Source organism: Pristiophorus japonicus, chromosome 13 (assembly GCF_044704955.1).
Source record: "Pristiophorus japonicus isolate sPriJap1 chromosome 13, sPriJap1.hap1, whole genome shotgun sequence".
Taxonomy (NCBI): Eukaryota; Metazoa; Chordata; class Chondrichthyes; family Pristiophoridae; genus Pristiophorus; species Pristiophorus japonicus.
Window position 1 is genome coordinate 146,419,354 of NC_091989.1, and position 26,841 is coordinate 146,446,194.

A 26,841-nucleotide genomic window follows, 5' to 3' on the forward strand; every position below is an offset into this window, starting at 1 on the left:
TTTTACTAACAGATTCACATTTCTCACAATCAAGACGTATAATTGCTGCAAGCTGCCACATTTTTGTTTGCACTTCATTAAAATAGTTGAAAAACATGATTTATAACCATTTTGGACCAGAAGAAAGCTTTAAACTCAGAAAGTACCATCTTGTTACTTTACCAAAGCTTAGAATGTATTGCAAAAGAACCCTGTCTGTAAACTGAACCTGAAATACTATACAATTAGGAACTGATTTCAGGCAAGCTCTTCAGGTGGATGTTCACCCAAGAAAATGCATGTCATTTTGAAGTTATGTTGTAAAATTTGCAAACCACTTATGCAGAACATTTTGCTCTGAATCAGTGAACATGAAAAAAATCATCACAATTTTAAACAGAACATAATTTTGTTTTAGCTTCCAATAGTTCCTCCCTGAATCCTTACCTTGTTGAGAAGTCTAGGCTAGACTTGAGTATCTGTACATACAAACGGGCTCTTTGTTTGTTTCATGACTGAAACAAAGCAATCTATTTTAATAATGGGTTATGAGTTGCCAGATGTTTATCATAAAGCAAACATTACAAAATCAACTTGTGGTCACACATAGAGTGCTTTTAAACATAAATAGATTAGACCTCTAGCCACTGTTACTGTTAACAAAGTTGCATATGGTGTTGATTGAGGAAGGGATTTTGGCCACGAGAAGACTATTGGGCAGAAATCGCTCCACTTTTCTTCAAATAGTGGCATGAGATCTCTAACATCCACTTGAACCACTATATAAATACAAGTTGTTGTTATTGTTGTTGAATAGAGCCTCAGTTTAATGTCTCATCCACTGAGGTTGAGGAGGTGGCTGTTATACCTTGGGGAGCAGGGATGATCTATCAGGGCTCTTGGTGGGATGAGACTACTGAAGGCATTGGCAAGGTAGTTAATGAGCATGTCAAAAAGAGACAATTATGTCATGGTGGGTACTGGTGCAGAAGATAGAAGAATTTTTTTTTAATATAGAGGTTCAGGATGAAAAGGGTTGGAGGTAGCCAAGGAAATATGGGTGATGAGGAAGTAGTTGGAAATGGTCTGATCAGTCGATAATTTTGGAGATGGAAATGCCTTGCATGAGAGCTGGAGGGGGGAGAATTAGCCTACAGGATCAGATTGACTGAAAACAGAAAGGCAGAGAAGGCAGAGGCAAGGGACTGGGTGAATCTAGATGCAGGTTGAACTAACCAAGAAGGAGATGTGGTTCATGTACATGTTCAATGAGGATAGCAAGAACTAACAATTCAGCAACAAAATCATCAGGAAATAAAAGCTACCCTAAAGGTCAGTAGCCAATGAGGACCTTGAAGGAGAGCAGGGAGAAGTGATAAAAAGTATGGTTCTCAGTCACAGTGAAGTTGTCAGAGAAGCAAGCAGACAAGAGAGCTTAGTCACAAGTTGGGGGAGGTTCAGTGACGGGAGGAATCGTCATCAGGAAACCAGATAATCTAATATGTCATTAGTTCTTTTTTAAGCAAGCTCCACTCTGCATACAGCTGTGCAATACAATTTATGTCAAATAACGGCTTCAGTTTCATAAGCAGGGTCATCAAAGTTGCCAGCTGGCACCAGTTACAGTAGGTAGATATTACCGAACCCTGTCAGTATATATTGGACTTGAAATTACATTATAGGTCTCATCCACCTCATCAGATCTTAATACATGCCATTAAGAAACAGGGCGTGTAAAAGAAAGCAACATTTTCAAACGTTGGATTATTTATGATGGTAAGGCTGCCCTACAGTGTCCTAAGCTCTCCTACAGTGTCAGCTGTGGCTCAGTGGGTAGCACTCTCATTGAGTCAGAAGGTTGTGGGTTCAAGTCTCATTCCAGGTACTTGAGCACAAAAAATCTAAGCTCACATTCTAGTGCAGTGCTGAGGGAGTGCTGCACTGTCAGAGGTGCAGTCTTTCGGATGAGACATTAAACCGAGGCCCCATCTTCTCTCTCAAGTAAAAGATCCCATGGCACTATTTTGAAGAAGAGCAGGGGAGTTATAAAAATAAAACAGATTATCTGGTCATTGTCACATTGGTGTTTGTGGGAGTTTACTGTGTGCAAATTGGCTGCCGCGTTTCCTACATTACAGCAGTGACTACACTTCAAAGGTACTTCATTGCCTGTAAAGTGCTTTGAGATGTGCGGTAGTCATGAAAGGCGCTGTATAAATCCAAGTCCTTCTTTCTTTCTTCTTTACAAGTTGCTAATTGAATTCTATTAGGGCAGTCCCTCCAAAGTTGGTTCCTTCCCTCTGTTACTCTGCTTCAAAAAAAGTTAAGGAATAATACTTAGAATCATAGAATAGTACTGTACAGAAGGAGGCCATTCAATCCACTGAGTCTGATGCCGGCACTTTTGAAAAGGCAATCCAGTTAGTCCTACTCCCCCTCTCTTTCCCCATATCCCTGCAATTTTTTTCTCCTTCAAGTATTTATCCAATTCTCTTTTGAATCTGAATTCACCACCCTATCTGGCAGTGCATTCCAAATCCTAACCAATTGCTGCATAAAAAAAAGTTTCCCTCATGTCGGGTCTGGTTCTTTTGCCAATCACCTTAAATTTGTGCCCTCTGGTTATTGACCCTACAGCCATTGGAAACAGTTTATCTTTATTTACTCTATCTAAACCATTCATGATTTTAAACACCTCTATCAAATATCCTCTTGCCTTCTCTGCTCCAAGGAGAATATTCTCAATTTCTCCAGTCTGTCCACGTAACTGTAATCTCTCAAAAGAATATAAGAAATAGGAGCAGGAGTAGGCCATATGGCCCCACGAGCCTGCTCCGCCATTCAATAAGATCATGGCAGATCTGATCATGGACTCAGCTCCACCTCCCTGCCCGCTCCCCATAACCCCTTATCCTCATCATTTAAAAAACTGTCTATTTCTGTCTTAAATTTATTCAATGTCCTAACTTCCACAGCTCTCTGAGGCAGTGAATTCTACAGATTTACAAACATCTGAGAGAGAAAATTTCTCATCATCTCAGTTTTAAATGGACGCCCCTTATTCTAAGATCATGCCTTCTAGTTCTAGTCTCCCCCATCAGTGGAAACATCCTCTCTGCATCCATCTTGTCAAGCCCCCTCATAATCTTGCACATTTCGATAAGATCACTGTCATGTATTCAACCAGCATTGTAACCCATGTATAAACTGACCTAAGTTGTACACCGTGAGAACACTGACCACTAGGTGGGAGACACTCCTAACCTGGACCTTCAGGTATAAAAGGAGAAGCTCCACCCACCTTCATCACTTGAGTGCTAAGGAATAAAGGACAGGTCACAGACTGACCTTCTCTCAAGCATGGGTCTCGTGTGCATTTATACTGTGTAGTAAGGACGTATCAATGGTGACAAGAAACTGGGATTTAAACCACGTGAGCATGGCCACTAGCAGAACAGACGAGAGGTACTGTGTTGGAATGGTTGGGACAGAGATTCAACATTGTTAAAGCAGCACACAGTTCTCCAGGCAGACAAGGGCAGTCAGGCATGCCCCAACATGTAGTCGAACCCAGAGGGGGAGTTCGACAGAGACAATGGCAAGCTGAACAGCGATTCACGCCATTGCAAGGGACAATGCAGCCAGCAATGGGGCCATCAACACCTGTTAATGGTGCACTCAAGGACAATAACAGGGGCAGTCAGGGACGATCGACTGGCAAGGGACCTTTTGTTTCAAACCGCAACTCATGCAGGAGGTGTGAAGGCATACATTCAGCCGGAGTTTGCAGAGATGAGCAAAATACCTGCAGAAATTGCAGAAATGGACATTGGGGGAAATCGCTGGAAGCTGAAGTTCAGCGAGTTCATGTGGAGCACGTATACAGTTCATACACCAGGATGCCACCGATAATGATGAAAGTGCTCCTCAATGGCATCCCAGTATCAATGGAGTTAGACACGGGTGCCAGCCAGTTCCTGATGGGTATCAAACAGTTCGAAAAGTTGTGGGCATCCAAGGCCAGGAGGCCAAAATTATCAGCGATTGACGCACAGCTACGGACTTACACAAAGCAGATCATTCCGGTGCTAGGCAGTGCCACGGTAGTCATGACCCACAAAGATTCGGAGAACAGGTTGCCACTCTGGATTGTCCCAGGGGACGGTTCCGCACTACTGGGGAGGAGTTGGCTTGCTGTCATGAACTGGAAATGGGGCGATGTCAATGCAATTTCCTCTGTGGAGCAAGTATCATGCTCACAGGTCCTGGACAAATTTGACTCATTATTTCAACCCGGCATTGGCACTTTCATGGGGGCCAAGGTAGTGATTCACATAAACCCGGACACCAGACCAGCACATCACAAGGCCAGAGCGGTGCCGTACGTGATGCGGGAAAAGATAGAAGACGAATTGGACCGCCTGTTGAGGGAAGGCATCATCTCGCCAGTCAAGTTCAGTGACTGGGCGAGCCCGATTGTGCCGGTGCTCAAGGCGGATGGGTCAGTCAGGATATGTGGCGATTACAAGGCCACCATCAATCGGGTGTCACTCCAAGACCAGTACCCGCTACCGAGAGCGGAGGACCTCTTTGCGACGCTATCCGGTGGCAAACTTTTTTCAAAATTGGACCTGACCTCAGCTTACATGACCCAGGAGCTGGCGAGTGAGTCGAAGAAGCTGACCACCATCACGACACACAAGGGGTTGTTTGAGTACAACAGATGTCCATTCGGGATTCGCTCGGCCACCGCGATCTTCCAACGAAATATGAAAAGCCTCCTTAAGTCGATTCCAGGGACGGTGGTTTTTCAGGACGACATCCTCATTACGGGTTACGATACTGAAGAACACCTCCACAACCTGGAGGAGGTGCTACGCAGACTGGACCGGGTAGGTCTGCGACTGAAAAAGGCGAAGTGCGTCTTCCTAGCTCCAGAGGTAGAATTCCTGGGGATGAGGGTAGCAGCAGACGGGATCAGCCCTACTGCATCCAAGATGGAAGCGATCCAGAGAGCACCCAGACCCCGTAACACGACGGATCTGCGTTCGTTCCTGGGGCTCCTGAACTATTTTGGTAACTTTCTTCCCAAATTGAGCACGCTGCTAGAGCCGCTACACATGCTCCTACGCAAAGGTCGCGAATGGGTCTGGGGGGACAGCCAGGAAAGGGCTTTTAATAGAGCACGCAATTTGTTATGTTCCAACAATCTGTTAACGCTATATGACCCATGTAAGAAACTTGTGTTAACGTGCGATGCGTCGTCCTATGGTGTAGGGTGTGTGTTGCAGCATGTCAATGCCAAGGGTCAGTTACAGCCGGTAGCTTATGCCTCCAGGAGTCTGTCCCAGGCAGAAAGGGGCTACGGGATGGTAGAAAAGGAGGCGCTCGCATGTGTATATGCGGTAAAGAAAATGCACCAGTACCTGTTTGGCAGGAAATTTGAGCTGGAGACAGATCACAAACCCCTAACGTCCCTTTTGGCTGACAACAAGGCCATAAATGCAAACGCATCGGCCCGCATACAGAGGTGGGCACTCACGTTAGCTGCCTATGACTACACAATTCGGCACAGACCGGGCACCGAAAACTGCGCCGATGCGCTCAGCAGGCTCCCACTAGCCACCACTGAGGGGGCTACCGAGCATGGTGCTGAGATGGTCATGGCTGTTGAAGCTTTCGGAAGCGAAGGCTCACCCGTGACAGCCCGTCAGATTAAAGTCTGGACAAATAGAGACCCGCTATTGTCTCTAGTCAAGAAATGTGTCCTGAATGGGGACTGGGCAGCCACGTACAGGGCATGCCCTGATAAATTTAAACCATTTCACAGGCGCAAGGATGAACTCTCGATTCAGGCCGATTGCCTACTGTGGGGAAACCGCGTAGTCATGCCCCAGATGGGCAGAGAGGTGTTCATCAGAGAACTCCACAATGGGCACCCGGGCATTGTCACGATGAAGGCAATTGCCAGGTCACACGTTTGGTGGCCACGGATAGACGCAGATCTAGAACTTTGTGTTCGCAGGTGCAACATGTGTGCCCAGCTCGGCCATGCGCCCAGGGAAGCCCCCTTTAGCCCCTGGCCATGGCCCGCCAAGCCTTGGTCACGCATCCATGTGGACTACGCAGGTCCTTTCATGGGGAAAATGTTTTTGGTTGTAGTAGACGCCTACTCCAAATGGATCGAGTGTGACATTTTAAATTCAAGCACATCCTCTGCCACGGTAGAAAGTCTACGGGCAATGTTCGCCGCCCACGGTCTACCGGACATCTTGGTCAGCGACAATGGTCCGTGCTTCACAAGCACTGAATTCCAGGACTTCATGGCAGGCAATGGAATTAACCATGTTAGAACGGCACCATTCAAGCCGGCCTCAAACGGCCAGGCAGAACGAGCAGTGCAGATAATCAAACAGGGGATGCTCAGAATCCAAGGGGGTTCCCTACAAACCCGCTTATCACGCCTCCTGTTGGCCTATAGATCCCGACCACACTCGCTCACAGGGGTTCCACCCGCAGAGCTGCTAATGAAAAGGTCGCTCAAAACCCGATTATCCCTTATACACCCCACCATGAAAAAAATTGTCGAGAGCAGGCGCCAGTCACAATATCACTAGGAATGCGAGGAGGCGATGTATTGATGTAAATGATCCTGTTTTTGTCCTCAACTATGCTGCAGGGCCCAAATGGCTCGCAGGCACTGTGGTTGCCAAAGAGGGAAATAGGATTCTGGTAGTTAAACTTACCAATGGACAAATCTGCCGCAAACATGTGGATCAAACAAAAAGGAGGTTCAGCAACCCCATAGAAGAAGCAGAGGAAGAACACGATATAGAGTTCACTCCACCACAGGTGACCGAACACTGTGGGCAGTCCGGACAGGCCTGAGGCACTGCAAACAACAGACAGTCAGGCCAGCGCCCAACAACCGGAGCCCCAACTCAGGCGCTCTCCAAGGGACCGTAAACCACCAGAGAGACTCAACCTGTGATCCCAATAAGACTTTGGGGGGGGGGAGGTGATGTCATGTATTCAACCAGCATTGTAACCCATGTATAAACTGACCTAAGTTGTACACCGTGAGAACACTGACCACTAGGTGGGAGACACTCCTAACCTGGACCTTCAGGTATAAAAGTGGAAGCTCCACCCACCTTCATCACTTGAGTGCTAAGGAATAAAGGACAGGTCACAGACTGACCTTCTCTCAAGCATGGGCCTCTTGTGCATTTATATTGTGTAATAAGGACGTTTCAATCACCTCTCATTCTTCTGAATTCCAATGAGTAGAGGCCCAACCTACTCAACCTGTCCTCATAAGTCAACCCCCTCATTTCTGGAATCAATCTTGTGAACCTTCTCTGAACTGCCTCCAAAGCAAGTATATCCTTTCGTAAATATGGAAACCAAAACTGCACACAGTACTCCAGGTGTGGCCTCACCAATACCCTGTATAGTTGTAGCAAGACTTCCCTGCTTTTATACTTCATACTCTTTGCAATAAAGGCCAAGATTCCATTGGCCTTCCTGATCACTTGCTGTACCTGCATACTAACCTTTTGTGTTTCATACACAAGTATTCCCAGGTCCTGCTGTACTGCAGCACTTTGCAATCTTTCTCCATTTAAATAATAACTTGCTCTTTGATTTTTTTCTGCCTAAGTGCATGACCTCACACATTATGCTCCATCTGCCAAATTTTTGCCCACTCACTTAGCCTGTCTATGTCCTTTTGCAGATTTTTTGTGTCCTCCTCACATATTGCTTTTCCTCCCATCTTTGTATCCTCAGCAAACTTGGTTACGTTACACTCAGTCCCTTCTTCCAAGTCGTTAATATAGATTGTAAATAGTTGAGGTCCCAGCACTGATCCCTGCGGCACCCCACTAGTTACTGGTTGCTAACCAGAGAATGAACCATTTATCCCGACTCTCTGTTTTCTGTTAGTTAGCCAATCCTCTATCCATGTTAATATATTACCCCCAACCCCGTGAGCTTTTATCTTGTGCAGTAATCTTTTATGTGGCACCTTGTCAAATGCCTTTTGGAAGTCCAAATACACCACATTCACTGGTATCTCTTTATCCACCCTGTTCATTACATCCTCAAAGAATTCCAGCAAATTTGTCAAACATGACTTCCCCTTCATAAATCCATGCTGACTCTGCCTGACCTAATTTTGTTTTACCAAATGTCCTGCTGCTGCTTCTGTGATAATGGACTCCAACATTTTCCCAACTGCAGATGTTAGACTAACTGGTCTATAGTTTATTGCTTTTTGTCTGCCTACTTTTTTAAATAGTGGCATCACATTTGCAGTTTTCCAATCTGCTGGGACCTCCCCATAATCCAGAGAGTTTGGTAAATTACAACCAATGCATCCACAATCCCTGCCGCTACTTCTCTTAAGACCCTCGGGTGCAAGCCATCAGGTCCAGGGGATTTCTCTGCCTTTCGTCCCATTATCTTACTGAGTACCACCTCCTTAGTGATTGTGATTGTGTTAAATTCCTCCCCCCGCCCGCCCCCCCCCCCCCAACCTGTAGTCCCTTGACTATCCACTGTTGGAATATTGTTAGTGTCCTCTACCATAAAGACTGATACAAAATATTTGTTCAGAGTTTCTGCCATCTCCATGTTCCCCATTACTAATTCCTCGGTCTCGTCCTCTAAGGTCCAACACTTACTTTAGCCACTCTTTTCCTTTTTATGTACCTATAGAAACTCTTGCTATCTGTTTTTATATTTTGTGCTAGTTTACTTTCATAGTCTATCTTCCCTTTCCTAATAATTTTTTTAGTCATTCTTTGCTGGCTTTTAAAAGCTTCCCAGTCTTCAGCCCTCCCACTAGTTTTGGCGCCCTGGAGGTGGTGTTGAACCTCATCGTCAATGAACAGGTTAACAAAGCAGTTAATAAAGTATATGGGATCCTTGGCTTTATAAATAGATGTATAGAGTACAAAAGCCAGAAAGTTATGCTAAATCTATATAAAACTTTGTATGCCCTTGTTTTTAATTGGATACCATCCTTTATTTCTTTAGTTAGCCACGGATGGCTATCTTTCCTTTTACACCCTTTCCTCCTCACTGGAATATATTTTTCTTGAGAGTTGTGAAATAGCTCCTTAAATGTACACCACTGTTCATCAACCGTCCTACACTTAAATCTATTTTCCCAGTCCACTTTAGCCAACTCTGCCCTCATACCTTCATAACCTCCTTTATTTAAGCTTAGTACGCTGGTACACTGGTCATCCCTGGAACCATTCTAAAAAATCTCTTCTGTACTCTCACCAAAGCCTTCACATCCTTCCTAAAGTATGATGCCCATAATTGGGCACAATACTCCAGCTGGGGCCGAACTAGTGTTTTATATAGATTTAGCATAACTTTCTGGCTTTTGTACACTATATATCTATTTATAAAGCCCAGGATCCCATATGCTTTATTAACTGCTTTGTTAACCTGTTCATCGACGACGAGGCTCAACACTGCCTCCAGTGTGCCAGTGCAGCCTTAGGCCGCCTGAGGAAGAGAGTTTTCGAAGATCAGGCCCTCAAATCTGCAACCAAGCTCATGGTCTACAAGACTGCAGTGATACCCGCCATCCTGTATGGCTCAGAAACATGGACCATATACAGTAGAAACCTCAAAGTGCTGGAGAAATACCATCAAAGATGTTTCCGCAAGATCCTGTAAATCCCATGAGAGGACAGATGCACCAACGTTAGTGTCCTCGATCAGGCCAACAGCCCCAGCATCGAAGCACTGACCATACTCAACCAGCTCCGTTGGGCGGGCCACATTGTTCGCATACCTGACACAAGACTCCCAAAGCAAGCGCTTTACTCGGAACTCCTACACGGCAAGCGAGCTGCAGGTGGGCAGAGGAAACATTTCAAGGACACCGTCAAAGCCTCCTTGATAAAAATGCAACATCCCCACCAACACCTGGGAGTCCCTGGCCAAAGACCGCCCTAAGTGGAGGAAGAGCATCTGGGAGGACGCTGAGCACCTCGAGTATCATCGCTGAGAGCATGGAGAAAGCAAGCACAGGCAGCAGAAGGAGCGTGCGGCAAACCAGACTCCCCATCTGTCATATATGTACTTTTGGGATCACTAGCCATCAGATGGCGTCACTGTTGGAGGCCATTGGGCTGCAAGCACGTGTGTGCAGCCCAAGTATAAAAGACCAGCCATTTTGCATATTAGTCACTTTGGGCCTTAATAAAGCAGAGCCAAGGTCATACCTCTTGGAGTTAAACCGTACTCAGTCTAACAGTTATTGCATACACAACATTTGGTGACAAAGCAACAAGAACATTTGCATTCAAAAATGAGCACAATTGGATTGTTGGAGTGATTTGTGGAAGGAGAAGATTGGGCAGAATTTGTGAGCTGTTTGAGTCAGTTCTTCATGGCCAACAAACTGAAGGAGGTCGGCGACACATATCAGTGCTGGGCGGTGTTCCTCGCGGTTTGCGGTCCAAAAATTTATGGTCTGATAAAGAATCTACTCCTGCCTGTGAGTCCAACAGAGAAGACGTATGAAGAATTGTGTACACTTTTACAGGACCACCTTAAGCCAGACGACGGCATCATTATCTCGAGATACAGATTTTACACGCACGTTCGCTCAGAGGGCCAGAATGCAGCGGAATTCGTTGCCAACCTGAGACATCTAGCGGGACCATGTAAGTTCGGGCTGTGTTCGCAGACATGCTGCGGGACTTTTTTGTGATCGGCATCAACCACGAGGTGATCCTGCGTAAACTAATGGCGGTGGAGACGTTGGACTTCAACAGGGCCATCACGATTGCTCAGTCATGCATGACGATGGATAGAAGTCTAAAGAAGATATCAGTGAAAAATTGAAACTCAGCAAGTACCGTGAATATGATTGATTCAGCGTTCAGCAGAGCGGTACATGGCAGGGCCTACCCGACTGCATAAATGAAACCTGTGGCTGCCCAAAGTCCGTAGGTGGGAATGTATCCGATTTCTCCATGTTGGTGTTGTGAGGGAAATCACCGGCACCAGCAGTGCCAATTTAAGCAATATAGTTGCAAAGGCTGTCTGAGAGTGGGGCACCTCCAGCGCAAATGTCCGCAGATGAGCAAGCGTGCTGCAAAACACCACGTGGAGGATGATGGTCAGACTAGCACGGATCCGGATACGCAATTCGAGATACCAGAGGAGAAAGTGTATGGACTGTACTCGTTCCTAACTAAGAGCAAACCGATAATGATCAACGTGAAATTTAAAGGAGTGCCCGTATCGATGGAACTGAACATGGGGGCAAGTCAATCGATAATGAGCCAAAGGGCATTCGACAAGCTGTGGGATACTAGGCTGTGAGGCCCAGGCTAAGTCGAGTAAATGCCAATTTGCACATGTACACCAAAGAACTCATAACTGTGATTGGCAGTGCCATAATTAAAGTGTTGTATGACTGTACAGTTCACGAGTTACCGCTATGGATTGTCCCAGGCAATGGCCCAATGTTGTTCAGCAGGAACTGGCTTGAAAAAAATCAGATGTGATTGGAACGATATCAAGGCGTTGTCGTCGGAGAAAGATACATGTGCTCAAGTACTGACCAAGTTCCCCTCGCTGTTCGAACCAGGCATCGGCAACTTCACGGGAGCCAAGGTGCAGATCCGCGTGGACTCGGATGCAAGACCTGTCCATCATAAAGCTTGGGCAGTTTCGTATATGATGAGGGAGAAGGTCGAAATCGAACTGGACAGACTCCAGCGTGAAGGGATCATATCACCAGTTGAATTTAATGAATGGGCCAGCCCCATTGTTCCTGTGCTGAAAAGTGATGGCACAGTCAGAATCTGTGGAGACTACAAGGTTACATAGAAACATAGAAACATAGAAAATAGGTGCAGGAGTAGGCCATTCGGCCCTTCTAGCCTGCACCGCCATTCAATGAGTTCATGGCTGAACATGCAACTTCAGTACCCCATTCCTGCTTTCTCACCATACCCCTTGATCCCCCTAGTAGTAAGGACTCCATCTAACTCCTTTTTGAATATATTTAATGAATTGGCCTCAACAACTTTCTGTGGTAGAGAATTCCACAGATTCACCACTCTCTGGGTGAAGAAATTCCTCCTCATCTCGGTCCTAAATGGCTTACCCCTTATCCTTAGACTGTGTCCCCTGGTTCTGGACTTCCCCAACATTGGGAACATTCTTCCTGCATCTAACCTGTCTAAACCCGTCAGAATTTTAAACGTTTCTATGAGGTCCCCTCTCATTCTTCTGAACTCCAGTGAATACAAGCCCAGTTGATCCAGTCTTTCTTGATAGGTCAGTCCCGCCATCCCGGGAATCAGTCTGGTGAACCTTCGCTGCACTCCCTCAATAGCAAGAATGTCCTACCTCAGGTTAGGAGACCAAAACTGTACACAATACTCCAGGTGTGGCCTCACCAAGGCCTTGTACAACTGTAGCAACACCTCCCTGCCCCGTACTCAAATCCCCTCGCTATGAAGGCCAACATGCCATTTGCTTTCTTAACCGCCTGCTGTACCTGCATGCCAACCTTCAATGACTGATGTACCATGACACCCAGGTCTCGTTGCACCTCCCCTTTTCTTAATCTGTCACCATTCAGATAATAGTCTGTCTCTCTGTTTTTACCACCAAAGTGGATAACCTCACATTTATCCACATTATACTTCATCTGCCATGCATTTCCTCACTCACCTAACCTATCCAAGTCGCTCTGCAGCCTCATAGCATCCTCCTCGCAGCTCACACTGTCACCCAACTTAGTGTCATCCGCAAATTTGGAAATACTACATTTAATCCCCTCGTCTAAATCATTAATATACAGTGTAAACAGCTGGGGCCCCAGCACAGAACCTTGCGGTACCCCACTAGTCACTGCCTGCCATTCTGAAAAGTCCCCATTTACTCCTACTCTTTGCTTCCTGTCTGACAACCAGTTCTCAATCCATGTCAGCACACTACCCCCTACGGTCAACAGGGTTTCAAAACAGGATCAGTACACGTTACCGAAGGCTGATGACTTGTTTGCAATGCTAGCCAGGGGGAAGTCGTTCACCAAACTGAACTTGACGTCGGCCTACATGACACAGGAGCTGGTCGAGGCATCGAAGAGACGTCCGTGCATTAATATGCATAAAGGACTGTTTATTTATCACAGGTGCCCTTTTGGAATTCGCTCAGCTGCAGCAATATTTCAGAGGAACATGGAGAGTCTACTGAAGTCTTTTTCTAGAACCATTGTGTTCCCAGATGACATCCTGATCACAGGTCGTGACTCTGAGGAACATCTGAACAACATGGAAGAGATTCTACATGGTCTGTGTTGTGTATCTCTAAAGCATGCACTCCCATGTTCCGCCACCAGGGAACTCATCCGCTGGAGTCCCAAGGGATCCCAGCATCCCTTGGGAGCACTGTATATAAGCCGGCCCCTAAGGCCTGTTCCTCATTCTTGAGTGTCTTATTAAAGACTGAGGTCACTGTTACTTTAACCTCCCTGTGTGCAGCCTCATCTGTGTTAGGAACACAATAAGTGGCGACAAGAATACGAATCCAACACAAAGATGCAGCAAACTGTGGGCATCCTGGAGAAGTTCTCGGAGGGTGAGGACTGGGAAGCCTATGTCGAATGGCTAGACCAGTACTTTGTAGCCAACGAGCTGGACGGAGAAGGAAGCGCTGCAAAAAGGAGAGCGGTTCTCCTCACGGTCTGCGGGGCACCAACCTACAGCCTCATGAAGAATCTTCTGGCTCCGGTGAAACCCACAGATAAGTCGTATGAGGAGCCGTGTACACTGGTTCGGGAGCAATCTTAACCCGAGGGAGAGCGTGCTGATGGCGAGCTATTAGTTCTATACGTGTCAGCGATCTGAAGGTCAGGAAGTGGCGCACTACGTCGCTGAGCTAAGACGACTTGCAGGACAATGTGAGTTTGATGGCTACCTGGAGCAAATGCTCGGAGACTTTTTTGTACTGGGCATTGGCCACAGACCATCCTACGAAAACTTTTGACTGTAGAGACACCAACTCTCAGGAAGGCCATTGCGATAGCACAGCATTTATGTCCACCAGTGATAACACCAAATAAATCTCTCAGCACAAAAGGGCTAGCAATGTTCATAAATTAACTGGAACTGTGTTTGTGAGCAGAAATGTACAGGGCAGAACCCATGAGTCTGCAACTGCCAGCAGGCCTCAGGTGACCCAGATGACTCAGAGTCCCCAACAAAGGATGAATGCAAGGCAATTCACACCTTGTTGGCGTTGTGGAGGCTTCCATTCAGCCTATTCATGCCGCTTCAAAGGTTATGTTTGCAAGAGCTGTGGAACAATGGGGCACCACCAACAAGCTTGCAAACAAGCTGCAAGCTCTGCAAAACCTGCTAACCATCACATGGCAGAGGAAGATTGGTCCATGGTGGATCAAATCAATTTCGAGCCTCAGAGAGAGGAGGCAGATGCTGAAGTACATGGTGTGCACACATTTTTGACGAAATGTCCACCTATAATGCTAAACGTAAAATTGAATGGCTTACCCGTAGCCATGGAACTGGACATTGGCGCTAGCCAATCCATCATGAGTAAAAAGATGTTTGAGAGACTGTGGTACAACAACGAATTCAGACCAGCCCTGAGCCCCATCCACACGAAACTGAGAATGTACACCAAAGAGCTTATCACTGTCCTGGGCAGCGCCATGGTCAAGGTCACCTACGAGGGCACGGTGCACGAACTGCCACTCTGGATTGTCCCGGGCGATGGCCCCACACTGCTTGGAAGGAGCTGGCTGGGCAAAATCCGCTGGAACTGGGATGACATCTGAGCGCTATCACATGTCGATGAGGCCTCATGTACCCAGGTTCTTAACAAATTGCCTTCCCTTTTTGAGCCAGGCATTGGAAACTTTTCCGGGGTGAAGGTGCGGATCCACTTGGTCCCAGAGGCACGACCCATTCACCACAAGGTGCGAGCGGTACCTCACATGATGAGGGAGAGAGTGGAAATTGAGCTGGACAGGCTGCAACGCGAGGAATTCAGTGGAATTCAGTTAGTGCGCCTGCCCGATTGTCCCAGTACTCAAAAGTGATGGCACGGTCAGAATTTGCGGCGATTATAAAGTAATTATTAATAATTTCTCGCTACAGGACCAATACCCGCTACCTAAGGCAGACGACCTATTTGCGACACTGGCAGGAGGCAAGATGTTCACCAAGCTCGACCTGATTTCGACCGACATGTCGCAGGAGCTGGAGGAGTCTTCGAAGGGCCTCACCTGCATCAACACGCACAAGGGACTGTTCATCTACAACAGATGCCCGTTTGGAATTCGGTCGGCTGCAGCGATCTTCCAGAGAAACATGGAGAGCCTACTCAAGTCGGTACCGCGCACGATGGTTTTTCAGGACGACATATTGATCACGGGTCGGGACACCGTCGAGCACCTACAAAACCTGGAGGAGGTCCTCCAGTGACTGGATCGCGTAGGGCTGCGACTGAAGAGGTCGAAATGCATCTTCATGGCAACAGAAGTGGAGTTTTTGGGGAGAAAGGTCGTGGCGGACGGCATTCGGCCCACAGACGCCAAGACAGAGGCTATCGGGAACGCGCCCAGGCCACAGAACGTCACAGAGCTGCGGTCGTTCCTGGGACTCCTTAACTATTTTGGTAACTTCCTACCGGGATTAAGCACCCTCTTAGAGCCCCGACATGTGTTATTGTGTAAAGGTGAGAACTGGGTATGGGGAAAAAAACAAGTAATTGCTTTTGAGAAAGCCAGAAACATGTTATGCTCCAACCCGTGTTGTATAACCCGTGTAAAAGACTTGTGCTAGTATGTGATGCGTCGTCGTACGGAGTCGGGTGTGTATTACAACAAGCTAACATTGCGGGGAAGTTGCAACCTGTCGCCTATGCCTCCAGGAGCTTGTCCAAGGCCGAGAGGGCCTATAGCATGATTGAGAAAGAGGCATTAGCGTGTGTGTTCGGGGTAAAGAAAATGCATCAGTAACTGTTTGGCCTCAAATTTGAGCTGGAAACCGATCACAAGCCCCTCATATCCCTGTTCGCTGAAAACAAGGGGATAAATCATTATGCCTCAGCCTGCATACAAAGGTGGGCACTCACGCTATCAGCGTATAACTATACCATCCGCCACAGGCCAGGCACCGAGAACTGTGCAAATGCTCTCAGTCGGCTACCGTTGCCCACCATGGGGGTGGAAATGGCGCAGCCTGCAAATAGTTGATGGTGGCGCAGCCCGCAGACTTGTTGATGGTCTTGGAAGTGTTTGAAAATGATAAATCACCTGTCACAGCCTGCCAGATTAGGACTTGGACCAGCCAAGATCCTCTGCTGTCCCTAGTAAAAAACTTTGTACTGCATGGGAGCTGAGCCAGCATCCCCGTTGAAATGCAAGAGCTAATCAATCCGTTACAGCGGCGAGAGGACGAGCTGTTCATTCAGGCAGACTGCCTGTTGTGGGGTAACCGCGTAGTGCGACCCAAAAAGGGCAGGGAGACGGTCATCTCGGATCTCCACAGCACACACCCGGGTATAGTAGATGAAAGCGATAGCCAGATCCCACATGTGGTGGACCGGAATCGACTCGACTTAGAGTCATGTGTACGGCAATGCAGCGTGTGTGCTCAGTTGAGCAACGCGCCCAGAGAGGCACCACTAAGTTTGTGGTCCTGGCCCTCCAGACCATGGTCGAGGATCCATGTCGACTATGTGGGCCCGTTTCGCGGCAAAATGTTCCTGATGGTGGTGGATGCTTTTTCAAAATGGATTGAATGTGAAATAATGTCAGGAAGCACTGCCACCGCCACCATTGAAAGCCTGAGGGCCATGTTTGCCACCCACAGCCTGCTTGACATACTGGTCAGTGACAACGGGCCATGTTTTACCAGTGCCGAATTTAAAGAATTCATGACCCGTAATGGGATCAAACATGTCACCTCGGCCCCATTTAAACCAGCCTCCAATGGGCAGGCAGAGAGGGCAGTACAAATAATCAAACAGAGCCTTAAATGAGTCACAGAAGGCTCATTCCAAACCCGCCTGTCCTGAGTGCTGCTCAGCTACCGCACGACACCCCACTCACTCACAGGGGTGCCCACAGCTGAGCTACTCATGAAAAGGACACTTAAAACCAGATTCTCACTGGTTCACCCCAACCTGCATGATCAGGTAGAGAGCAGGCGCCAGCAACAAAATGTAAACGATGGTCACGTCACTGTGTCACGGGAAATTGATCTGAATGACCCTGTGTATGTGCTAAACTATGAACATGGTCCCAAGTGGATCGCGGGCACGGTGATAGCTAAAGAAGGGAATAGGGTGTCGGTAGTCAAACTAGACAATGGACAAATTTGCAGAAAGCACCTGGACCAAACGAGGCTGCGGTTAACAGACTGCCCTGAACAACCCACAGCAGACACTGTAGTGTCCCTGCACTTTACTACAAACTCACATGAGGCATAGATATATCAGACACGGTCACTCTGTGATCTTCACCTTTATTGCCAGGACCAAGGAGTGCTGACCCTGGGTGGGACGTCTCCTTTAATACTAGGAAACCCAGGTGAGGAGTGTCTCCCGCAAGTTCACCCCCTATGGTCACGGTGTGCATTTCTAGGGTACAGGTACAGTGTACATGAGTTACAGTTACATGACTATGTCATTGCAAGATGGTTAAATTCATGACATCACCTCCCCCCTTAAGTCTTTTTGTTTCAGAGGTTAAGTCTGTCAGGTGGTCGACGCTCTCTCGTGGAGCGCCGCAGTTGTGGCTCTGGTGGCTGAGCCTCGGTACGTGTCTCCGTCACTTGATTCCGGCCTGTCCGGGCTGGCCGCAGGGACTGTGCATGCTGAGGACTGTCTTTGTTGCTCGTTCACTGGCAGTGATGTGGGTGCTATCTCATCATGCTCTTCTTCAGGTTCCTCCGTGTCTATGCTGACCCTTTTCTTTACTTGGTCCAAGTGTTTGCGGCATATCTGCCCATTGTTTAGTCGGACCACCATGACTCTGTTTCCTTTTTTGCCAATTACGGTGCCCTCAAGCCACTTGGGTCCCAAAGCATCGTTAAGAACAAATACTGGGTCATCTATTTCCATATACCTCCCCCTAGAGTTTTGATCATGGAGCTCTGTTTGGGACTGGCGCTTACCCTCAACAATGTCTGCCAGGTCTGGTTAAATGAGGGACAGCCGCGTCTTGAGCATGCATTTCATGAGGAGTTCCGCTGGCGGGACTCCTGTGAGCGAGTGCGAGCGGGACCTGTAGGCCAGCAGGAGGTGTGATAGGCGGTACTGAAGGGAGGGTCCTTGGATGCATAGCATGCCCTGTTTCATGACTTGCACCGCCCGTTCCGCCTGGCCATTGGAAGCCGGCTTCAACAGCGCTGTCCGGACATGCTTGATACCATTGCCCGACATAAACTCCTGGAATTCATGGCTGGTGAAACACGGGCCATTGTCACTGACCAGGATGTCTGGAAAGCCATGGGTCGTGAAAACCATACGCAGACTCTCCACGGTGATGGATGTCGTGCACGAGTTCAATATGATGCACTCGATCCACTTCGAGTATGCATCGACAACGATCAGGAACATTTTCCCCATGAACGGGCCCGCATAGTCTACGTAAATACGTGACCATGGTCTGGTGGGCCAGGGCCACGGGCTGAGTGGGGCCTCTCTGGGGGCATTGCCCAGCTGGGCACACGTCATGCACCTGCGAACCCAGTGTTCCAGGTCTGATTCAATCCCCGGCCACCATACATGTGACCGGGCAATGGCCTTCATTAACACGATGCCAGGGTGTTCGCTGTGGGGTTCCCTGATGAACGCTTCCCTTACTTTCTGGGCATGACTACCCGGCTGCCCCATAGCAGGCAGTCGGCTTGGATGGAGAGCTCATCCATCCGTCTCTGAAACGGTCTGACTTCCTCGGGGCACGCCCTGTGTGTGGGCACCCAATCTCCAGTCAGGGCACATTTCTTTATCATGGATAGGAGGGGGTCCCTGTTGGTCCAGAGTTTGATCTGGCGGGCTGTGATGGGGGAGCCCGCAGTGTCAAAAGCCTCAACGGCCATGACCATCTCGGTGCTCTGCTCCGACGCCACCTCGGTGGTGGCCAGTGGGAGCCTGCTGAGCGCGTCAGTGCAATTTTCGGTGCCTGGCCGGTGCCGTATGGTGTAGTCATACGCAGCCAGCATGAGTGCCCAGCGCTGTATGCGCGCTGACGCATTGGCGTTGACAGCATTGCTGTCGGACAACAAGGATGTTAACGGCTTGTGGTCCGTCTCTAGCTCGAACTGTCTACCAAAAAGATACTGGTGCATCTTTTTCACACCGTAAACACACGCGAGTGCTTCCTTCTCGACCATGCCGTATCCACGCTCTGTCTGGGAGAGCGACCTGGAGGCGTAAGCCACCGGTTGGAGTCGGCCGTCATCGTTACCCTGCTGCAACACACACCCAACCCCGTAGGATGACACATCGCATGTTAAGACCAGTTTTTTACAGTGGTCCTACAAAGTCAAGTTTGTTGGAACACAGCAGGTTCCTCGTCTTATTGAAAGCCCGTTCTTGACAGTCCCCCCAAAACCATTCACAACCTTTATGCAGGAGCATGTGTAATGGCTCCAACAATGTGCTTAAGTTCGGCAGAAAGTTCCCAAAATAGTTCAAAAGTCCGAGGAATGATCACAACTCCGACGTGTTGCCGAGCCTGGGTGCCCAGCGGATCGCCTCCATTTTTGATTCAGTGGGCCGGATCCCATCTGCGGCATCCCTCCTGCCCAAAAACTTCACCTCTGGGGCCAAAAACACACACTTGGCCTTTTTCAGCCGCAAGCCTATCCGATCCAATCGGTGTAGCACCTCCTCCAGGTTGTGGAGGTGTTCTTCGGTGTCTCGACTAGTTATGTGAATGTCGTCTTGGAATACGATCGTTCCAGGAATGGATTTGAGCAAGCTTTCCATGTTTCTCTGAAAGATGGCTGCTGCCGAACGAATGCCAAACAGACATCTGTTGTAGACAAATAATCCCTTGTGCATCGTGATGGTGGTCAGAAGCTTGGATTCTTCAGCCAGTTCCTGAGTCATGTAGGCCGAAGTGAGGTCCAACTTCGTGAACAGCTTGCCACCTGCCAGTGTGGCAAAAAGGTCCTCCATTCTCGGAAGCGGGTATTGGTCTTGCAGCGATACTCGGTTGATGGTGGCTTTGTAGTCGCCACAAATCCTAACCGAGACATCTGCTTTGAGGACGGGAACGATGGGACTTGCCCAGTCGCTGAATTCAACGGCCGAAATTATGCCCTCTTTGAGCAGCCTATCCAGTTCACATTCAATTTTTTCACGCATTACGTACGGCACAACTCTGGCTTTGTGGTGCACTGGTCTGGCATCCGGAGTGAGGCGTATCACTACTTTAGTGCCCTTGAACATTCTGGCGCCAGGTTGAAACAGTGACCCGAATTTTAGCAGGACCTGTGAGCATGAACTTCGCTCCATGGATGAAATGGCGTGCACATCCCCCCATTTCCAATTCATCTCAGCTAGCCAACTCCTCCCCAAAAGCGTGGGGCCATTCCCCGGAACGATCCAGAGTGGCAGCCGGTTCTGTGATCCATTATGTGTTACCACCAAGTTTGCATACTGCCCAGCACTGGGATGATCTCTTTGGTGTAGGTCTATAGCTGCATCTCAATGCGTTCCAGTTTGGGCCTGCTATCTCTGTGTGGCCATAGTCTCTCAAATTGTTGGGCGCTCATGAGTGACTGGCTAGCTCCCGTATCCAGCTCCATGTGCACCGGGATGTCATTCAATAAAACTTTCATCATCATGGGTGGCGTTTTAGTGTATGAGCTGTGGACTTCAGCCACATGAACCCGCTGAACTTCAGCATCCATGGTTGTTCCCCAGGCCTCATCCTGCATTGCAGACCCCTCGTCTGGTTCCTCTGTCTCGCAGATTAACCTCGCTACTGCCTTTTTACACATCCTGGCCAAGTGTCCACTGGCATTACAAATCCTACAGGTATATTGCTGGAACCTGCAGCTTCTCGCATTGTGTCTACCCCCGCACCTCCAGCATGAGCTGAGATTGAGATTGCTGTTAACAAAAGGACTATTACCAGGCATTCCTCTCTGATTGTCCATTTGGCTGTTTCTAAGCACTCTGATGGTGGGTGTTAATGGTCCCATTGCGGGACGCATTGTTCCTCGAGATGGCGTGAATTGCCGATCCCCTTTCCATTGTCCTTGTTGCGGGCCCACCCTAGAGCCTGTTGTTGCCTGGGCGGTTTCGAAATGCCCTTGCCTGCCTGCGAGGTCCTGAGCCGCATTCACCATGTTAACTCCCTGGTCCGTCGCCACGTTTGAACCAGAGCTGCATGCATAAATTAGCTTGGTCTCCTCTTCCCCTGCCATAAAGGTCTGAGCTATCAATGCCGCCCCTTCTAAAGTCAAATCCTTAATCTTTATGAGCTTCCTGAAAATGCCGGCATGATTAATGCCCTCGATGAAATAGTCCCTTAACATCTCCCCCCTGCAGGCATCAGAGAACTTACAGAGACTGGCCAAGCGCCGCAGTTCCGCCACAAAGTCCGAGACGTTTTGTCCCTCCCAATGCCGGTGAGAGTAGAACCGGTGCCGGGCCATGTGTATGCTACTCGCCGGCTTGAGATGCTCACTGATCAGCTGGCTGAGCCCTTTGAAGGACTTGTCCGTCGGCTTTTGGGGTGCGAGCAGGTCTTTCATCAGCGCATACGTCTGTGGTCCGCAGCTGGTCAGTAGATGCACCCTCCGCTTGTCAGCCGCTGTCTCTTCCAGCCAGTCCTTTGTGACAAAGCTCTGCTGGAGTCTTTCCACGAAGTCGTCCCAGTCCTCACCCACACAGTAACTTTCCTCTGTGCCACCAGTGACCATCCTCGTGGTTTGTTGATTCCCGTTTCTCGTCACCAAATGTAATATCCCTGCACCTTACTACAAACTCACATGAGGCATGTATATATCAGACAAGGTCACTCTGTGACCTTCACCTTTATTGCCAGGACCAAGGAGTGCTGATCCTGGGTGGGACCTCCCCTTTTATACCTGGAAACCCAGGTGAGGAGTGTCTCCCGCAAGTTCACCCCCTGTGGTCAGGGTGTGCATTTCTAGGGTACAGGTACAGTGTACATGAGTTACAATTGCATGACTATGTCATTGCAAGATGGTTAAATACTTGACAGACACCACCTTTTTCAAGCCCACAACACACATCCAAAGGATCAACGACACCACCCCGGATCAGGAAATCGAACCCATCATGCCCAACAGCCCAGCAAGGCCAGGCTTACCCAGCAGCCCTGCAGAGCCAACATCACGTCAGCCCAGCGAGGGTACAGCCAACACACCAGAACAGACATTTGTACCGAGGCGGTCCACCAGGGAAAGAAAGGCTCCTGACCACCTCACCTTGTAAATAGTTTTCGCTTTGACTTTGGGAGGGAGTGATGTTGTGTATCTGTAAAGCATGCACTCCCATGTTCCACCACCAGGGAGCGCATCCCCTGAAGTCCCAAGGGATCCCAGCATCCCTTGGGAGCACTGTATATAAGCCGGCCCCTAAGGCCTGTTCCTCACTCTGGAGTGCCTTAATAAAGACTGAGGTCACTGTTACTTTAACCTCCCTGTGTACAGTCTCATCTGTGTTAGGACACAATAGCTGGTACTGTCATGGCCAAGGAGGGCAACAGAGTATTTATTGTCAAGCTCAAAAATGGGCAAACATACAGGAAACATATGGATCAGACAAAGCTGCAGCACACAAACGAACCGGAACAGTTGGAGGAAGAGACAATCGACGACCAACCAACCTACCCCCAGTCATCAGAGGACTCAGTGGTCATCAGTGAATTGGCACTTTCAATCATTGACATGTTCAATGAAAATGGACTTTCAATCCCTGACATGGCCATTGCCACTCCCACCAGGTCAGCCACCCAGCCACCAGTCACAGCAGACTCTGAACACTCACCCAAGGCTGGAGTTGAACTGAGACGGTCAACCAAGGAGTGTAAAACACCAGACCATCTCAATTTGTAAAAGATTGTGTTAATATCTCAGAGTGGGGTATTGTCATGTATGTACTTTTGGGATCACTAGCCACTAGATGGCGTCACTGTTGGAGGCCATTGGGCTGTACACACGTGTGTGCAGCCCAAGTATAAAAGGCCAGCCATTTTGTATATTAGTCACTTTGGGTCTTAATAAAGCAGAGCCAAGGTCATACCTCTTGGAATTAAACAGTACTCAGTCTAACAGTTATTGCATACACAACATCACCCACCCTTTCCTTCAACGACTGTCTGTCCCACCTGTGACAGTCTGTAATTCCCATATTGGATTGTTCAGTCACCTAAGAACTCACTGTTAGAGTGGAAGCAAGTCTTCCTCGATTTCGAGGAACTGCCTATGATGATGATAACCTGTTCTGCCACCTTCAAGGATTTGTGCACTCCCAGGTCCTTCTATCTTCTTGCAGCTCCTTTAAAATTGTACCATTTAACATATATCGTCTCTCCTCTTTCTTCCTAGCAAAATGCACCGTCACACTTTTCTGCATTGAATTTCATCTCCCACGTGTCCGCCCATTCTACCAGCCTGTCTATGTCCTCTTGAAGTCTATTACTATCTTCCTCAATGTTCACTACACTTCCAAGTTTCATGGTATCTGCAAGTTTAGAAATTGTGCTCTGTACTCCTCAGTCCAGGTCAGTAATATATACCAAACACAGCAGTGGTCGTCGAAACTGAACCTTGGGGAACTCCACTGTATACCTCCCTCCAGTCCAAAACACAATCATTCACCACAACTCTCTGATTTCTATCCCTCAGCCAATTTTGTATCCATACTACTGCCCCTTTTATCCCATGAGCTTCAATTGTGCTAACAAGCTTAATATATGATACTTTATCAAATGCTTTTTTAAAGTTCATATACACAACATCAACTATCCTGCCCTCATCTACACTCTCTGTTACCTCATCAAAAAACTCAATCAAGTTAGGCAAACACGATTTGCCCTTAACAAATCCGTGCTGGCTCTCCTTTATTAGTCCATGCATGTCAAAATGGCTGTTAACTTTCTCCTGGATTATTGTTTCTTAAAGTCTCCCCATCACTGATGTTAAACTGACTGGTCTATATTTGCCAGGTTTATCCTTCTCCCCATTTTTGAACAAGGGGGTAACACTTGCAATCCTCCAGTCCTCTGGCACCACCCCTTGTATCCAAGGAGGATTGGAGGATTGTGGCCAGCTTCTCTGCAATTTCTATCCTTACGTCCCTCAGCAACCTCAAATGCATCTCACCTGGACCAGGTGACTTATCTACTTTAAATACTGGCAGACTTCCTAGTCCCTCCTCTTTATCTTATCCAGTATCCCAGCAACCTCTGTATTTACAATAACTTTGGCAAAGTCCTCTTCCTTGGTAATCATCGATGCAAAGTACTCATTTAGTACCTCAACCATGCCTTCTGCCTCCAGCAAAAGATCTCTGTTTTGGTCTCTAATCGGTCCCACCGCTTCTCTGACAACCCTTTTATGCCTTTGGAAGACCTTTGGATTCCCTTTTACGTTAGCTGCCAATCTATACTCGTACTGTCTCTTTTCCCCTTATTTCCTTTTTTACTTGCTCTCTGTACTTCATATATTACTGAGAGGTGCAAGAACTATAACGTAGTGATAATGGGAGACATTAACTACCCCAATATTGAACTGGGCAGTGATTGTATTAAGTGCAGAGAAGGGGTGGAATTTCTGAAGTGTGTTCAGGAGAATTTTCTTGATCAGTATGTTTCCTTCCCAATGAGAAAGGAAGAATTGCTGGATCTAGTCCTGGGAAATGAAGTGGGTCAAATGGAGAATGTCACAGTCGGGGAACGCCTCAGGAATAGTGATCATAGTATCGTAAGGTCTAGATTAGTAATGGAGAAGACAAGGATCAATCTAGCATAAAAATACTTAAATGGAGGAGGACTAATGTCAGTGAATTGAGGAGGGATCTGGCCCGGTAAATTGGAGTCAAAGACCAGCAAGGGGAAATGTAATGGAGCAATGGGCAGCCTTTAAAGAGGAGATAGTTCGGGTACAGTCGAGGTACATTCCCGAAAGGGGGAAAGGGACGGCATCCAAAGCCAGAAACAATAAAGGAGTTATTACGCTACTTGGTGTATTTTATAGGCCACAAAATAGTAGGAAGGAGATAGAGGAGCAGATTTTCAAAGCAAAGTCTTTTCTTTGTAAATCTGCTCCTCTATCTCCTTTCCACTATTTTGTGGTCTATAAAATACATCAAGTGGTGTAATAGCTTCTTTATTATTTCTTACCTCCAACCAAATAGATTCTGTCTTTGACATCTCAAGGGCATTCTCTTTCTCGGACTGTAATCTTTTTCTTAATCAAAACTGCTACCCCACCTCTCTTTTTTTCCTTCCCTATCTTTCCTGTATAACCTTGTACCTAGTTACCATAACATTTTGAGATTCAAGGTAAAACAACTGCCTTGCCTTGCCCTACAGCTACTGCAAATAATGTTTTTTTTTGCATTAAAAAATTTGTAACAATTAAGAGAAATGCATGAAATCAGTCTATTTTTAAGGAGCTGTAATTTTAAGAGATTTTGGGGGTGAAACTGCCTCTTTTTTCGATGTCTGTCCGTGTCTCCGGGGATGCCAAAGGGACACAAAACACTTTTTGCCCAGGGCGGGGGGTGGGGGCGGGGGGGGATGGTGGGGGCGTGGCGGTACCAGCTCCATGGAAATTGCCTGGAAATTTGCAGAGGTGCTGTCATAGAAGCACTTTGCCCCGCAGGTAGCCTGGGCCCTCCACACAACCGGCGATTACGTCATCGCCATGCACGCCGACCCCCACCCCCCTGCACCACGCGCCAACCCCTTTCCGCCCCGCGGGGGATATTGCCCCGCAGCCCACGAGGCTGGCATGAGCGGGTGTCAGCGCCAGCTTCGTAGGTCGCAAAGCTGGCCGATATCCGCTCATGGGGGCGGAAATTAAAGGGGAGGGCTCCAGCGCTCTGCACCAGATTTTTTGCCGTTTTGCCGAATCTCGGGATGGCTCCAATACTTGCTCACGAGCATGGTCCAGGCTGCCATTGCACAGCCAGGCACTTCGTTTTGGGTTGCCGGGCTGCAGCACCGATACCACGCTGCCCTGGTGGTCCAGTGGAGGCTTTCAGAGGCCTTGCAGAGTGCACAGCGGCCCTTTCCTTTAAGAAAAGGGGAGAGGCGTTGAAGCATTCCCGATCGTGCCCCGGTAGTGCCAGTGATCCTGCCCCATCTGGAAGTGGAGCACGCGAGATTGCACTCCACTTTCTTTGAGGGGCGGAAAGCCCAATTCAGCGGTCGGAGCAGGACTTCCGCACCGGGCGCAGGAAGTCCAGTCCCGAGCAGGTTACCACCCCCAATTGGGGCACATGGCACTTTCACCCCCTTTAAATTTGGTATATAAATGTTGCAATGATCCTTGATAAAACATCTCAATATTACCATAGTGGTATTGTATGTAATGTAGTCTCATTACCACAGAAAATGTGCTTGCTGCACCACCAAGTGATGGGAACCAGGCTTCAATCCTTTCAGTTTCAATCCTCCTCTGAGTTTCTGATCTCAGCAACATCACAGTTGAGATAAGGGCCAGGCCCTTCCAAAGAGGAGGGAGGTAAAACTGATGGGGTAGTCATTACTGGCAATTTTTTATAAACATGGTTGTGTCTCTTCAATGTGCTATTGAAGTAGATTGCCAGCTTGCTTTCTTAACTCTTGGG